Source organism: Capsicum annuum, chromosome 5 (assembly GCF_002878395.1).
Source record: "Capsicum annuum cultivar UCD-10X-F1 chromosome 5, UCD10Xv1.1, whole genome shotgun sequence".
NCBI lineage: Eukaryota > Viridiplantae > Streptophyta > Magnoliopsida > Solanales > Solanaceae > Capsicum > Capsicum annuum.
In genome coordinates, this window is record NC_061115.1 from 76,823,876 (window position 1) to 76,841,939 (window position 18,064).

At 32.1% G+C, this 18,064-nt stretch overlaps 1 pseudogene; it reads right to left on the bottom strand.

The window, feature by feature from the left end:
• Positions 1-4,013: 4,013 nt before the first annotated feature.
• LOC124899187 lies at positions 4,014-4,144 on the bottom strand (annotated as a pseudogene).
• Positions 4,145-18,064: the final 13,920 nt, after the last annotated feature.

Consider the following 18,064-nt stretch of genomic DNA (forward strand, 5'->3'; position numbering starts at 1 on the left):
ATGTTGTGATCATAAAGATGCAAGTATGGACCATAGTATGTGTTGGTTATGTGAAGTTCATGATAACGTCCCTTCAAGAAGCATGTTGAACTATGTAATCATGTTAATTATGTGTACTGAATTTTGTATGATCAAAGTATACCTTCCAAATGTATGATAAATTGCTTATGTGAAGAAAATAGATTCATTATAGTATGTAGACAAAAAGTCCCCAATTTTGTGTAAGTCAATACATGTCAAGTATTTGTTGTAATGCCTAGAGAGTGAATTATGATATGATACATGCATTCCTATTCATATTAATTCCTTATTTAATGAGTTTTGAGACAAAAAATGCATCCCTATAAAAATACATGTTTAAGATTCTCCAAGTTCTTGAAATGATGCTTCAATGGTTATAATATTAATGATAGCCTATTGTTATGTTACTACGCTAGAGTTTTCATGCCTTATTTATTTATGTTATCGTGTCCTAGGGGTATTTATACCCAAAAACTTAGTTGTTTGTCTAGAGCTGAGTCAGTCTCAAGATAATCTCAGACATGTTATGATCATTATATCTCTGTTAGTGGCAGAAGTTAAGAAAATTTAGTAATCTCAGTATTCAATCTAATCATGCTCAGTATCCAGTTTAGACCTCAGTAGTATTCAGTAATAAGACCAGATTTTAGTAAAGCTTAGTAAGATACGAAACTCAGTGGTATTAAAAGAGAAAGTAGAATTCAGTAGTATTCCCTCAGTATGCGGAATCAAGTGAACTCAGCTTAACTTAGTTACTTAGTATCATCAATAGCAGATTCAGCTCAGTCTACATTAAGTTAACAATTAGTTCAGTGTCTTTCAATTAGGAGTAGGAACTAGCACTGAGCGAGTGTAGGGATGATGGCTTCCCCATTATAGAGGTAGAGTCGTTTGGATCAATCCCTAAACTATAGAACTATGTAGCCAGTGCAAGATAAAGCGTCACCCTTTAGATTAAGGATTGAGTATCATACTGCCTTAGGCTTGACTTCCAGTCTAGGGTCATCCATTATAGAGGCTTGAGCATAGCAGAGGGCTTTACCCGTGACATGATATTGACACACTTACATTTGGTGTTATAGGTTGGACCCCACTAGATTAGATTCAGGGCTTATCGGTTAAGTGAGAACATCCACAGTTACAGTTTTAGCTTCAGATTTAGTCTCAGTCTAGATCTTAGATAGTTTTTTAGATTTAGGATCGTCAGATATGGTCACACAGCTCAGTATGGAACTTAGATAGTTTCACAGATTCAAAGATCACCCACTATATAGGCTTGATCTCAAACTCATTCAATTTTTATTTTTATTATCCTTATTAGTATCAGAAGATCCAAAGATCGCCTGTTAGATAGGAATGATCTCAAATTTAGTCCATCATTTTACTATTAAAAGATTCAGAGATCTTCGGCTTAATAGGTCTAATCTCAGATGCAATCATTCATTATCATTATTAGTAGATACAGAGATCATCCTTTAGAGAGGTTTTATCTTAGATTTAGTCAGTCGATAGTAGCAAGCTCAGAACTCAGTTATTAGTAAGACTCAGATGTTCAGTCTCCCAGTGCTAGTGAATTTAGATGTCATTAATAATAAGCTCAGTTGTCAGAAGCTCAAGTGTTCAGAAGTTAGTATTCAATGTTTTCATGATTTTAGTTATGATTTCTGCATTCATGCATATATCCTTATTTAGCATATTCAGATCATTCAGTTAGTATAGTTCATGCATAAGTCGTTGTATTTAGCCTTACCTTATCAAGCATACCAGTACAGTCAAAGAACTGACGCATACTTTCTCTTGCGCTATGGTGTCTTATACCATAGGTTCCAAAGAGCGATATCTAGAGCGCCTATAGCAGTCCAGACTCAGTTAGAAGCAATGAATGTAGCAGTGAGTCCTCTTCATTCGAGGATGATCCTTATTTTACTATGACATTAGAATCAGTTTATTTTTTTTGTAGATGGAGTTAGTTGGGGACATGCCCAATCAACTCCACAGTTCAAGCAGTTTAAAGGCTTTTTGGACAGTTATATCAGTATTCTATTTTTAGTTTTGAATATTTTAGACTTTTTGAACCTTATGGCAAGTTTTCTCCAATTTTCTGCATTTATTTTATTATATTATGCAATGTCAGGGATAGATATCAATAGAGGGTTAGCTTAAGGTCCTTCGGGATCATGAGCATCATGTGGCATTCTGGTTATAGAAAATTGGGGCATTACACAGTTATTTTTCTTTATTTAAGACATTAAAATATGATCCAATGATATAGTGATGCTTCTACACCAAAAGATTCTCTTGATAAATCTTTGCTATGTCAAAAATGATAATAAGAAGTTTGAATGAAAAAGACAGTGACTTAATATATCTTCCTGAGCTAGAGTCAAAGAATTAAGGAATTAAATAGAACAATTTTAAGGGATTAAGTTTCCAAAAAGCTTAATAGTAAGAAGAAAAATGCTAAAGATCAGTAAAAGCTCTTATTACCTTGGTAGAATGATTAATGTTGTATACCAAAATCATTATATGTTGACCAGCATTGACTTTGTAATTTTCAAGGAGCACATCAGATACTTAAGTTCTTCTTATTAGAACCTAACAAAAATAGTTCTCTGTAAACTCAGGTTATCAGAAGACAATGAATAATGATAAACTCCGCAAGGAGAATCATATTGTTGAACTTACTATTGGATATGGATAAAGACAGAGAGACTCAATTTTGTACAGTGTTAAGAACTTGAGATTCGTCATGTCTTCATAGGTTGGAGAGCATCCACCTAAAACTCTATTAACTTTATATGTGTTTTCCAAAGCAGGGGGTCCTGTATTAAGAACATAAAATATGAGGGAAGAACGAGTTTTCTATGCCTGCATAGTTTCCATTATGCACCATGTTATATTGAACACAAGATTATGAATTATATCATAAAAGAATATACTAAGAGGATTGCTATTTCTTTCTAACGACACACCAAAATAACATATCAAACAGTGGAACTAGAATGAAACAACTGGATCTCTACCTATACATAGGTAAGAGGGCAACAAAACCTGCTAGGAATTCCTAATTAGTAAAATAAAGGTTGAAAGTAATGAAAACATAGTAAACATGCATTACAATAGTGACATCAGGAAGTGCGTTTTAACTTTAGAACATACAAATAATACAATTCTTAGAAAATTTACAAGAAGTGTTGTCCTTGGGTAAGAATGGCATTTTAGGTGTTGGGAGCACCATAATTCACAGCCTTTAATATATCTTTTTTTAAGATAATTCAACATATATTCCAAGCTAAGACATTTTTTCTTCAAATTTAATATTTACAATCATGTCTCCATAATGGATGGGGAGGAATTTAACTTAACATAAAATTCATAAAGATAGATAAACTAGATTGACTACAAATAGCTCCCCTTCTGACAGGACCAAAGAAGGAAAAGGTAAAAAGAAATCTTTTCCAAGTTACATTAATGAATAACAATGTCTAAAAATACAGTGAAGACCAAGCTAAACGGGTTGCCTTACATGAATAATTTCTCACCATGGAAGAACAATGCTTTCCATTAAAAGGGTAAAACTGTGACGTTAACATAAACACACAGAAGAGAAAAGTTACATTCTAATGTAACTGTTGCGATGAGTGTTTACCCCCAAAAAATAATGTGTTACAGTTTAAATGTATAAAGGATGAAAAGGCTGAATTTAAGATGGTAAACACAATTTTACACTAAGGTACTATACTTTTTATCTATTACAAATACTAACAAATAAATCATTAGTTACATTATTCAATAAGATACAAATATATACCACACATTAAACTAACAAATTATGACAATTAAAAGTAGCCAAAAGAGATGAATCGGGGGGACATATAGATTTTATATTAGCACCCACCAGAGCAAATTCAACATAAATGGAAGATACAAAAGTATTGGCCCTAATTACCAAACGAAAGCTTCATAAACGTTGCTCTCCTCTTTTTTAAAATAAAATTTTGGGCCATTCCTTGATTTTTGTGTGTCATCATTACGCAGAGGCTATGCAAATCTTCTCTATATCATTAGGCAATTCTAATCTTCTTTATATTGTTCCGCTTTTATCAAGTGTTCTCGAAGGGACAAAAGTACCCTTTTATTTCAATAACCTACTAAAAGACTTTCATTTGCTTGACATCAACTAAAATGGAGCTATCAAACTTTCTTTTAAAATTCAAACCACAAGGTAACATGCTGCATAATTCAATGATATCAACAGCTATTCATTGATTTGGTATCTAGAAGGGTTTTTCTGCAACAATGTGTTTCTAGAGCATTTTATTTGAAATAGATTAAGATCAACAAAAAGATTTTTTGGGTCCTCAAGGTTATTCTGATCAGAAGGAACGACATTTACATTCAAACTCAAGCCATCACCAGTTGTATTGGGTCCATGCAATCCTTTGTACAAAGAAGTTTCAATTGCTAATGGTGAAGTCTTATCAACCTAATTAGAAGATGGTCTTTTAGTGATTCCTGAAAAACTGGTGATGGAAGCCAAAAAACATAGCAAAACCAATAATTAAAATGCAGTTTTTTAAGATCACCAGCACAAACAAAAAAACTCAAGAACAACTAGGCTTCAAAAAGCCCCCAATAATATTAGATTCCAAGAATTTTGCAGCCAACTTGCCCAAAAAAATAATTATAACCGAGTCAAATACCAGATCAATTCATCATCAAGAATAAAGTAGGATGACTAAGAATAAAGAAACATGAAATCATGTGCAAGCAACCACAGAACATATCAATTTGATATTTGAGTAGGCCTCGGCAGTTGTAGCACCACTAAATAGAAAATCATATCTTAATTGGAGAAAATTGTATCTGAAAAACATAAGTTACATATACATAACTTTGTTTAGTCATACTGCTTGAATTAGAATGACTTAAAAACTTTACATTAGATTACAGACCCAGAGGTTAGTTTACTTAACGTTCCTCAAGTTTTTAAGAAAGCTTAGCAATAAGGGAGGTATGTTACCTAAACATAGCTTTATTTCATGTTTACGGATATTAATATTATATGAATTTAATATGGTCTGACCTTTCTTCTGATCTGACATATAACACGAGATAGGGCACAGGGCTACTCTTTTTTAATCAAATAGAAATTACATATACAAAACTATTCTATTTCTTATTATCTATCAGGAAGTGTGAAGCAGCATTGCTGATAAAGCAACATAGCTATAGTAGTACCTACTGACAAGGTTATGATTATAAAAGCCTTTACTAGTTATTTCAAAATAATTTCTAAAAAATTACCCCCTTTCACAACCTATCCCTAACTGAGTTTTAGTATTATATATGATTAATTGTTTCTAAATTTGTTAACTTCTTAACTTTGATGCCATATAGATGAATGCCCGATGGTCTCTACTTGAGTTTTCAAACATATTTTGGCCTCTTCTATCCTAAAAATAGTGATTACTAGCTGTAGAGAGATATAATATACAGTCACCACCAAACACCGCATTGTAATTTTGGAATAGAGAAATACTATTGTACTTTTTTTATTATAGTGAATGTTAAAGTAAAAGGAATTCTTATACAAGAACTGATATTCTAATAAAATCTTGTCATTTTTTTGAATTTTGTCAGTGAACCTATGGAAAGAGCCCCTGAATAGATATACTTTTAGTTTTTATGCAATATTTTTATCTTTTACAATTGACATGGCAAAACTAAACCAAGGGCAGTTGTGGCAAGAATGTATATTTCAGTATATAGGAATTACTTTGTGTTACTTCACTACAGATGCAAAAGAAAAGTATATCTTCCCTATCAATGATAGCTCAGGTACGAACATGACCACCCTTTTACTTTGAATCTCTAGATTACAATAAACAAATCCTTACATCTCTATATATTCTTTCATAGATAACAACATCAATTTTCATACTTATTAGCCATATTTTATATTTGCAACCAACAATTTCTTCACAGTGCCATACTAAATACAAAGGTCATGGAAAATCCAAAATCATAACAAACGACCCTGTCCACACTAACTTCTAAGGCCAAGTTATCGAGGAGAAGGAGAAACTAGCTCTTAGAGAAGCCACCACCAAAGTATTTGAATAATATGTCAACAAGATATGAAGCAATATGAAAAAGAAATAGACAACATAGAACATTGGTCAGATCATTCTTTTGATCTTTCTCTCAGATCGGCATTACAGGACAATCTGAAAATCAGTGGCTAAATTTATATGTTTCATTTTTCAGCAATATAGGACTACTAAGAATCTTCCTGTGCAAATAAAATAATGATGAAATTTTTCATATATATCTTGATATAGATACACCCCATTTGTTGGACTATAGACAATGGTCCATCATTCATTCATTCTATTGCATCTATCATTTGTATACACAAATAAACATAAATGCCACCAACTAAACAGTGCTAAGATAAACACTAGTAAGCCCCTTGATTCAATTATGAAAAAGTGAATAACTACAACTAAGAAACTACGAAAACTGATGTCTAAAATCTATAGAACAATTATTAAGCCCAATATATGTGCTATATTTAGAGATGTCCTATTTTCTTCCATTTAATGCTTTAATATTCTCTTTTACTACTACATAATATAACTAAGAGGAAAAAATTAAGATAAAATTCTCAATTTTTTGGTTCCAACAAATAATATATAAACAAAATAAAAAGAGGATAGAGGGTTTGAATACAAAACTTGAGGTAAACTTATAGCTTGATTGGCTTTCATCAAAATAAAATCAATCAAAATTCGCCCAAGGATTTATTGAATTGCAGGGGTTTAGGTTTACAAACCCATCTGTATCAAATGATAAGCACTGACCCTTCTACTTTTTGCCCATCGACGATGATAGGGATGAAACAATTGAGATTTTGCTCAACCCTAGATATTTTTACATAAATTTTGATCCACAACAAATGATAAGCACCAACGACCCTTCTGTTTATTGAATTTTTTGCTCAAATTTAGCTCCACAACCAATGATAAGCACCGACGACCCTTGTTTTTATTGAATTTTTGCCTAAATTTTTCTCCACAATAAATGATAAAGACTGACGACCCTTCAATTTGTTGAATTGTAGGGGTTTAGGTTGAATTGCCCAAATTTTGCTCAATGATAATATTTTATTAGCTGATAAAGAAAATATTTTTGATGATTAATCTTAATAAAAGATGTTTAAATTTTTTATTTCAAAATTTATTTTTCTGAAAAAAAATTATTATTTTTGACTATTGTTTTATGTTTTTTTATTATGGTAATTAGAAATTAGAGTGAAAAAATTTATTGGAGGGAATATCAAATTTTGTTGTAAATTTTTGAAAAGGTATTAGGAAACACTTGTAAATTGTTGCTTTAAAATAATAAAAATAGCCACATTTGAAAAGTGTGATCATATTTGTAAAAGGTATTGCAAATTATATAATAATATGGCAACACTTATAAAGTGTAGCATATAGTATTAAAGAGCACGCTTAATAGGGGTTGTCCAAATTATCGTGGGTTAAAGCTAAAACTTAAGGCTACATTTTAAAAGCGTGCCCAAAAATATTTTAGGCAACAATTTACAAGTGTTTTCCCAATTTAGTATGGGCTTAGGCCAAAAATGTTGTGGTGTCTCTTCTTGAATTGAATTATTTGTTTACTTGATCACCTTACGAATACTATAGAGGGCTTTGTTTGTTAAAGAAGAAAAAGGAACTATAGGTTTAAAAAAAAGAAATAGGGATAGTTTGTGAACCATCTAGGGAAAGGGAATTGATTTTCATCAAGGATAGAAAAATACCATGTGACCTAGTCTAGGTACTATAGACAATTTCTTAATGCACTCCACTATTAACTAATGACCATAGAATAAGCATTAGGAGAATTCGAGTAGTCATAAAGTTGATGAAAAATTGTTCGATAAGGGATTTAAATGTACAACTAATAACTCTGAAAAACTAATAGACGTGATGATAGAAAGACTCAACCGAAATATTGGAATTGCCTAGACCTTAGAATTCTCTCTAAAATTGATTTTAAACCTAAACAACAACAATGTTTGAATGATATTTTCAGAACTTGTGAGTTAATCATAGCAAAGATTAATCTAAAGGAATTGATTATTTTCTCTAATAGTTAAATAATAAAATGAATTAGAAAAGTATCTTCCAAGTCTTTGCGGGTACAATATTTGCACTTAACGTGCTATACTACTTGGACGACTAGGTGCACGTGCGTGCACGATGGGACATAACAAACCCCAATATTTTTCACCACTAGATTCAAATCATCCTATTAAAAAAAATTTCAAGTTAATTTTAGTTGAAACTAAAAAATAGTTATTTAATTAAGACCATCAAAACAGTCAGCAACTATCTAATCCCAATATTGACGCTAACTTTATTTTTGATAATCATGATATTCGAGCCAACTTTCAATATTTACACTAACTTTAGCCAAATTAATTCTAACTTTCATCCAACACTTGAATTTAGTAATTAAATTGAGTTACATCATATTACACTCTTCGCTAACATATTACTCGAAGAAGCTAAGCAAAATAAATGAAGACCAAAAAAATGAATGTTATGTATTATTGAAAATTTGGTTTGTTTTCTTTCTAATTATCGGTCAATATATTTCTTTATTATTAGTTGTCAAATTGGGGTTTATTTTGTTAGAGAAAGATATTAGTTGAAAACATACTTGTACAAAATAGAGTAGAAAGAGAAGTCTTCTTCTATTTAAAGACGATCTATACAATGGAGTGTTAGACATATTTTTTAGGATGCTGGGAAAAGTGGCTCCCATTGTAGTCTAAAAGTAGCGAAAAGAACATGTTTCACTATTGAGGAAATTAAGGTAAAACAATAAGGTGAACATAATTAGGGAATGAGATTGTAAAGGATTGGGTTTCGACAATGATTTTTGAAGAAGCTGAAATACCTTGTGGTTCTTTTTGAGAGGTGGAGTTGCCACCTTTGAGGCATGTATGGTATTAGAAGAACTTGGTTGATTTGATGTACTCTAGTTCCATATTTCATTTTTACCAAGATCATTAATTTTCCTCTTACTACTTCCTTTAGTGTCCATTGTGACGATTCAGAGTTGTGCACTAAGTGCAGTCTTCTTCTCTATGAAGATGTATTGATTAACTTTCATGTACTTGCATCAGTGATTGGTATGTTGCACCCTCAACAAGTGCCATTTATTTTTTTCAATATGTAAGAAACTAAGAGATTCATAATCTTCAATTTATATTTCATCAAAGAATTATCAATATTCGTTCCAAAATTGTGGTATTGTTCTTTACAGCAAATAGAAATGTCAGAGAAGATACTTTTCCATTCATGTATGTGGGTCGCCCTATGTTCTACATTTTTTTTAAAAATAGTTTTTTATGTTTTTCTTGTTTCTTGAATGAAAAAAATTACACTCTTGGAAAGGCAAGTTGTTATATCTTTTGGAGGAAGAATTGTTCTTATCCATAATGTTTTTCCAAGCGTATCAACACACCTGCTTTATGAAGTAAATCCACCAAAAGGAGCTAGAAGCTTGATTTATAAGATATTTACTATTTTTTGGAATAATTATCAGGAGAGTAGAATAAAACATTGGGTGAAATAAGGAGATTTATGTTTACTTAATAATTCAGAGGCATTGTCTTTGATCAATGTTTAATCTATCTAATGATTTATTATGTAATCTCTAACAGAATTTTAGAATAAATACTTCACAATGGATACATTTCATACGGAACAAGTGTTGTAAGAAGAACCATCCTAATTTAGCTCATTCTAAATTTAGTTTGAAAGAAAAATAAATGTTGTGGGGGAAGTGGTAGTACACACGATGTGGTGGAAACTTATAAATGGGAATATAAGTTTTTGGTATGACAAATAGATATGTTTGGATTCTTTTTATTATATTATCAATCAAGAAAGGGGAAGAAAGGAGACAGAGGTTAAGCAGTTTGCAAATGAAAATGGATGAAGCAGGGAGCAACTACGTCAAATAGTCCCAATGGAAGTAGCATAGCACATTTATTAGAATATTTCATGTCCTAGGGAGGCAAAAGAACTTAAGTAAAACTTGATGGATGGCGGAAAATAATGTGAAATTCTCTGTGAAGTTGGCATGGGATTACATCAGAATTGAGAACAAAAAGAATAAATATTTCAGTATACGTGGTCAAAGAAATCTCCTTTCATGATTCTAATTTTTTCTATGTAAAACATGGAAAAGTAGAATTTTAACAAATAAAGTTCTAGAGAAGATGGGATTGAATTTGCCATCTAAATACTGGAATTGCACACATTCTAAGAAGAAAACTATTCGTCATAATTTTCTAATATCTTATTATCACAAATTATCACCAATAATAGACATGGCTCTGTAAACAAAAAATATTGACTACTAGAGCTAATCTTAAATTCAACTCATAAGTACCATAAGTTTGGGAATTACTTCCTTTTACTATAAATATATACTTGATAGCAGAGTTGAATATAAATGAATGGCATAGATAACTAGTTCATAATAATGCAATCAAACATATAATGCTCAAAATATTTAGTCAATATTTTCAATCTATATATTGAGAGTAATAGGCAACCGATTTCAAAAAAACCATATTAGAAAGGTACATATGAAGAATTAAGATGTGTGACTCATATTATTTTGGAAAGTTTACGTATTATGGAGCTAAAAATCATAGAAGGTCTTGCACAGGTTATAGTTCATAAGTGTCAATAATGATAATCTCTCGTCAGTGATTACTACATGAAGGTCTAAGTGAAAAATTCCAATTTTTAAGGAAACACCGCTGATATTATGTTCACAAACAAATATTATGTACCTTGGCACAAAAAATATCAGTAACTTCATCTGAAGTGAGATATAACATTTCTTTGATAGCTTTATTAGTGATAAGTGTTATTAAATTATGGAGGAGGAGGGTGCTCCAACTTATAACAAACTAGGTCCATTGTAGTTACAAGCAATAAGGCAGTAGGAAATAAAACTTTGCAGGAAAGTAAGGAACACAATGATTTAACGTGCGAACCTCCTTGCTCAAGGGAGGAAACATCATGGTTTGCCATCACAAGCACTCAATAGTCCACTATAATAAAATTCATGATTACAGAATCCATTGAAGTGTAGCTCTAAGCTCTTCTAATTTTTAATAACTTTATTACAAATTTTCATTGAAAACTCTACCAAGATTTTTGCTCAGTATTGATTAACTCTACCAAATATCATATAAGGTAACTCTACCTAATCACTCTATAGACATAAGAAAAGAATTACTCATAAAAGAAGAGTAATTCAATTACAGACCATGACATGACTCAATAACAATCACTCTATCAACACCCAGAATCTTGGAACGTGAGAAATAATTATTTTTCATTATTTTCTTCTTTTAATAATCAAATTACAAAAAATATTCAATTGAGAGACATTCTTTTCTTTTCATAGTAGGATAATGATTAGGGTAGAATTTTAATTGTGCCAGGTTTACTGATTAGTACACAACTCAACTACGCAGTTTGTTACACTAACAGACAAAACTAAATAGTCATATGATAGTTGTATGTGTCCATGAAGACCAAGGAACCTTTTCCCTTGTTGTCAGCTAATCATTATCAAAATAACATATAACAATTTTTCCCCTATTTGATGATGACAAACCACAGATTTTAGAGCATTAAACTTTATTCACCTCATTTAAGTAGAGTTATCACCACTATTGTTAATAAATGTTCCCCCTGTCACTCTTCACTATGCTTCCCCTATCAATATACCAACATGCTTCCCCCTATCAATATACCTTCCCCACTATCAATGTACTTGTACTTCACCTTATTCAATATTTCACCTGGTAACTACACTTGGTCCCTGGTCCCTTATCCCTACAACATAAATTCAATATTCCCCTTTTTGGCATCATTGACAAGTAAGAACATTAAACCAATAGTAAAATAAACATAAGTCAGTTAACTCATGGCCACTGGGGCAACACTAACATGAAGAACAACTTTTAAAGTAAATAAGAAACAAATAAAACACACAACTAAGAAATACATTCTAATTAAATGGGATTAGTACCATTATAACAGAACAAAAAGCCTAAAACATCTATCTTCAAATGGCCACACAGGACACAAGGATAGAAAATTGATATAGGGAAATATAAAGAGTAAGAGAGATGTTTCTTAACTTAATAGAGGTTCCGAGGATAGGGTCTTTAGAAGAATCTCCATTCTAACACTTGCAGCAGCATGAGAAGCCAACAGCTACTTTGTTAGGTCCTTCACTTCAATATTTAAAGTCTAGATCTCATCATTAAGTGCTGAAAACTTCTTCTTTAAGTCTATATTTTCTACACTAAGTGTTTCATTGGAACCTAGTCCATCTGAGACAGTTACTCATATTTTAGTTTCAAAGTAATGATTTCTACATCCTTAGCAGCCATAACAACTATTATCTCCTCCAATTCCATACTCAACTTTTCATGAACTACCAACAGTTTTGATACTTGGGACATGGCCCCATTTTTTCCTTCAACATACTCATTTTCAACCAAAGCAGTTCAGCTAAACATTTTCTTTGCTATAACAAGAGTTCCTTTTTCTTAGAATACTCCAAATCAATCACACTCTATTTAAAAATTATCCATAAGGCATACCATGCTTATTATTTTTCTCATGGATTACTTTGAATATATGTTGGATTATCAATGCAGGTAGACTAATCAAATCAAATTTTCTAAGGCACTCCATCACATATAAATATGCACTTGAAGAAATGGTTATTTTCTATTATCTTGGCAATAATACTTTCTTGACAAACTCAAACACCAATTGAAATTCACCCTTGAGAAACTTCTTTCTTACACTAATTAAATAAAATCCTCCAACTTTAGAAGCATCAACCATAAACTCAGTTGAGGGCTGTTACTTTAAAATAGTCCTCACACCCATATTGGGAACATTCAGAATCTTCCCTAGAGTTTATTCATCAAACTTAATTTTCTTTCGTTGCACCATTGAAGTCAAGATCTCCCTATCCTCAAAAAATTTTACATCATAGAAAAGTTGTCTTCATCTTCATAGACAAAGGGAATTGGTCCCTCTAAAAGATGCAAGCATACTTGCTATCACACATACTTTACAAGCTTAACCATTCCAAGTTTTATAGAATCCTAGAATCAAAAACTCTTCCAGTCAATACTTTTTGATACTTCAGCATTTTCTCTCTTGCTTCCCTGGACACAAACTTTTCTTCTTTGTTTTTTTTCCTTCTTTTAGAACTACTATTTGGTTCCTCGTCTCCATTTTTTCTCTTCTTGAGACTAGGTCTCTCAAAGACTTTTTTTTCTTTTTAACATTAATGTGTTTCTGTTTTATTACAGCAGGGCTTCCAGACTTGTAAGCGGAGGACCCGGTACTTCTTTCAACATGAACTTCTTTTCTTCTCTTTTCTGCTGCAACAACAACATCAGGATCAACATCCTCATCTTCTCCAACATCTACTACTTCCACATTTATATCCTTCACTACAAAAGATTTCTTTAGTCTTCTTTTCTTAGTAGTAGATGATTTTGTAGCCTTCCAGGCATCCACTTACAACTTCTTCTCAAATCCCCTAGTTGAATATGTTCTAGAAACCTTTAAACTAGTGTCTACCACCTTCTTTTTACCACAACACCTTTGTTTTTGTACAGAACGGCTTAGTTATGGTTCATCATTTCTGCCCCATCCTTCTAATTTGAAGGTTGTATAAACTCCCTAACTTCAGGAATATCTCTTTTAGAAAATGAATCACTTGCCTTTTAACTAACTATATGCTCTACTCTACTAAGGGACATTTCTCTTTGATTATTAGCAAGCAGGACTAAATTCTCAGCCACCTAATCTACACTAAGATCAAATCATTTCATTGGAATTCATTCATTGCATAGTTAAAAAAAAATGGGGTTTAACTCTAAGGGATTGGGGGAACCAGGTACATTAAGTGTTTTAGAAGCTTCATGTATTTTTGGATCTTTTGAGGAAAGAGAAACTTTGGGTTGATAAGTTTCATGTTCAATTAGTGAACTAAAGAACTAATTTAGGTCTACTACCATGGCTGATCTAGTTAGGATTTCCATGGTAGCAGAAGTTTTGATAGGAATAGATACCTCTAGAATCTCATTAGTAAACAATGATGACGTAGTAAGTGATATGGACTCCGATTCTTGTTGAGGATTTAAGGAGGAATCTTATGTTGTTTTGTTTATTGAAGAATTAGAATGTTTAATTTGGGTCTTTTCAGACTAAATTTCTAGGAATTGAATCATTTCTAGGTCTTTAGCAAGGCTTAATTTTGTAGAAATATCATCCATTTAGAGCTTTTATGAGAGAGAGAATAAGAACAATTTGTTTATTAGAGAATGAGTGATTTGCGAAAGAAGATCTGTGAATTAATTTATAAGAAAATAAAATTGAACAAGTTTGATTTTGTATTTAAGGGAGGCGACCATTGTCATTTAGATGCCCTTTGTACGAAATGGAATGTCTTGTCTTAATTGGTGCGGCACTTCACCTTATTAGAAAATTCACAGCTTTTATTTAGAGGTGGAAAGACATGCAGCTTTTTAGAAAGATTTTTATGATTTAAGAAATAGACAGTTTTGATACTAACTTGAGAGATGGGACTAGGTCCCTCTATTTCTTGAGTGAATTCTCAAATTTTTGTTTTTCTCAAATGTTCTATTCCAAAGTTATTCCCATGTGCGTATACGCATAAAGGTATAGTACTAAGTTATACTAGAAAGTACATTCTTTATCAAGGAAACTTTTCTACCTATCATAGACAATTTTATGGAGAAAAATTGATTCATCTTAGTAGGTCAGGTTATTTTGATCAACCCTAGCCTCAACCCATTCTTCACGAATTATTCTACCAATAAGTTTGTGGACCAGGTGTGATATTTACTTCTTTTAAATTGTTGAAGCTCCTCCTTTATTGCATTGATGCATTCAGCATCTTTCATAGCTTCTTTCATATTTTTTAGCTCAATTTGGGACTATACTGAGATTTCTATGAAATTTCTTACTTGAGCTCTTGTTTGGAGTCCAGATTCCAAAGGTAAATTCAAATTGTCAAGTGGATGAGAATAGTTGTTCATCTAGTTTGACCTTCTGAGATGAGTTCCACAATGACCAGGTACTTGAGAATTTTGGCTGGACCCTTCTCGATGTTCTTTATCTGGAGAAAGGGTCTATAACTCAGATCGTAGATCACCATCACCTTCATCATTCCCAACTGCATCATTTAGTCCATGAACATTATCTTCAACAATATCATCCCTTTGAACAAGAATGAGTTCTTCAATATCAGAATCTTTATCTTCACCTGGATTCACTAGTTCTTTTGACTCATCAAAGACCATATATATACTTTCTTCCACAAAAAAATTTCTTTTATATAAAACACTGTATGATTTACTTGTTGAGGAGTATACCACAAATGTTGATTCATCACTTTTGGAGTCAAACATTCTTAGTTCATTCTTCCTATTAATTAAACCAAAGCACTTGAACCCCAAAGGTCTGAAGCAGTCAAGATTAGGTATTCTATTAAACACAATCTCATATGGGGGATTGTTTAGGAGAGATCTGATTAAATACCTATTTGTCACGTTACAGGCAATATTAACAACTTTATACCAAAAGTTCTTTAGAATCCCACTGTCTTTCAGCATAGTCCTACCAATCTCTATGAGGGTTTTGTTCTTTCTTTCAACAACTCCATTTTGTTAAGGTGTCCTAGGAGCAGTGAAATTTAGATAAATTTCATATACAACACAAAATCCTACAACTTCAGTGTTCTTAAATTTAGTTTCATGATTAGATAATACAGAAATTTTACAATTCAGCTTCATTTGAATTTGCTTGGCAAAAGTTCCCAGAACCTCATAGGTTTCATCTTTGGTTGTCAAAAACATTTCTTAGCTGAAACTGGAGTAGTCATCCACAATTACAAAAACATAAATTTTTCTTCCTCTACTTTGGAATTTAATAGGTCCACATAGGTCTATGTGCAACAACTCAAAAGGTCTAGAAGTACTCACCAACTTCTTCAGATTAAGGGAAGAACTGGTTTGTTTACCATTAACACAAGCATCATAAACATTGTTGTCTGCAAATTTAGCTTAGGCATACCATAGACAAGGTCCTTTGATATTAACTTGTTCAACAAAGAGGAACATCCATGTTCCATAGCTAAGCATCTTAACTTTGATCACTTAAGTAAGGTAATTCCCCATAATCTATAGACACTAAATCAGCCACATACATATTTTTGAACCTTTTGACTTTGAGAATAACTCTCCCATACTTCAAGATTAACACAGTGCATCCATCACATAAGAATTTTACTTCATTACCTTTATCACAGATTTAAGAAACACTTACAAGGATGTACATGAGGCTATTCACATAGTACACATCTTCTATTGCTTGATCGGGTGATTTTCCAATCTTTTCTACACGATGGATATAGACCTTTTTACCATTTCCAAATGAGACACCTCTATATTAAAGTGTCTTGAGAGAGAAAAAAGTAAGTCCGTCTAATCATATGCTTTGAACATCCACTATCTATAAACCAGTTTTGACTGCAATCCATTTCTTCCACCTAAAATTATAGTCATTTGTTAGAATTGGGAACCCACTTAAGATAGAGTTCCAAGAAGAAAGACAAAGGTGTGATCGAATCTTTCTTGGCCCATATAGGTAGTGATTTCTTCTTCATATTTTTCAAAGGTTTGGAACCCTTAGGATAGGAATTCTCATGCTATATTTATCTAGCACTGTTCATTCTACCTCTAAGCTACCTTTGACAGTTTTTCTTTATGTACCCATCTCTTCCATAATGAGTACATAGAGGTTTGTGGAAATTATTTCTAACACCAAGAAAAACTTCCCCTTGAGACCCAAGATTGGGTTTTATACTAATATCCAAGACCTTTACCAATATTGACACCCTGACCAATTAAATTAGAAAGGATTTGTGAGGATGTAGTCCATTTTAGTGATGGACGAGGTCCCTTTCTAATTCTTAATTCTTATGGAGTGCAGTCATGAGGTGCTTCTGATAATCCCATAATTTTTCTTCAAGTTCAACTTGAATTCTTGAGGTTTCTTTCTTCCCTTTATCATAAGAATTATTTACTCTCCAATTGACTCATTAAGCTCAGATTTGAAGATTTTATTTTGGTGAAAAGTTCTTCTATTGCAGAGATTTGGAGAGTTAAGGCAATCAATTCAAGATCTTAGTTTTCTACTTTCTCTTTTAGAGCATTTTTCTTAGTAGTCGGTTCACACCCAAAAATAATCAATACATTTATAAGCTTCTTTATCTTTCTAGCAGAGTAGTTATCTAAATTTTCCTTAATGTCAGAGAGAGATACTTCATTTTCTTTTTCTTCTTCATCTTCAGTGTTTTCAATGAAAGAAAACAAGGAGTCAATCGTGACATTCTCATCCTCCACTTCTAGAATAGATGCATATTTAAGCTTTTCATCTTCATTAGATTTACTAAAGAAATCTCCCCAGAATGCTAGAGCTTATTTCACTATATAATCAGCTAGAAAATTTCTTCTTGACTTTTCAAGGACCTGGTCCTTCTTTTTTCCTTTGATAGCTCCAGATTTAGATATTCATTATAGTCCATTTTGTGCATTAGACAATCTTTGATGATATCTCATAACTTTCATATTGTGACAAACTTTAGTCGTACCACCCTTTTTGCTAGTACTTTCTCTTATTTGAAACAACCACTTTTCTCCATTGCTCTAACAATTATATTTGCCAAATAGGCAACATCGGTGTCCTCCTCACTTGACTAAGACTTTGAATCTTTTAACATTAGAGACTTTTCCATTTTTACTTCCTTCTTCTCTTGCCCTTACTGCTTCTTGAGGTCATAAGTCTTTAGATTACCAATATGTTCATATATAGTGAGA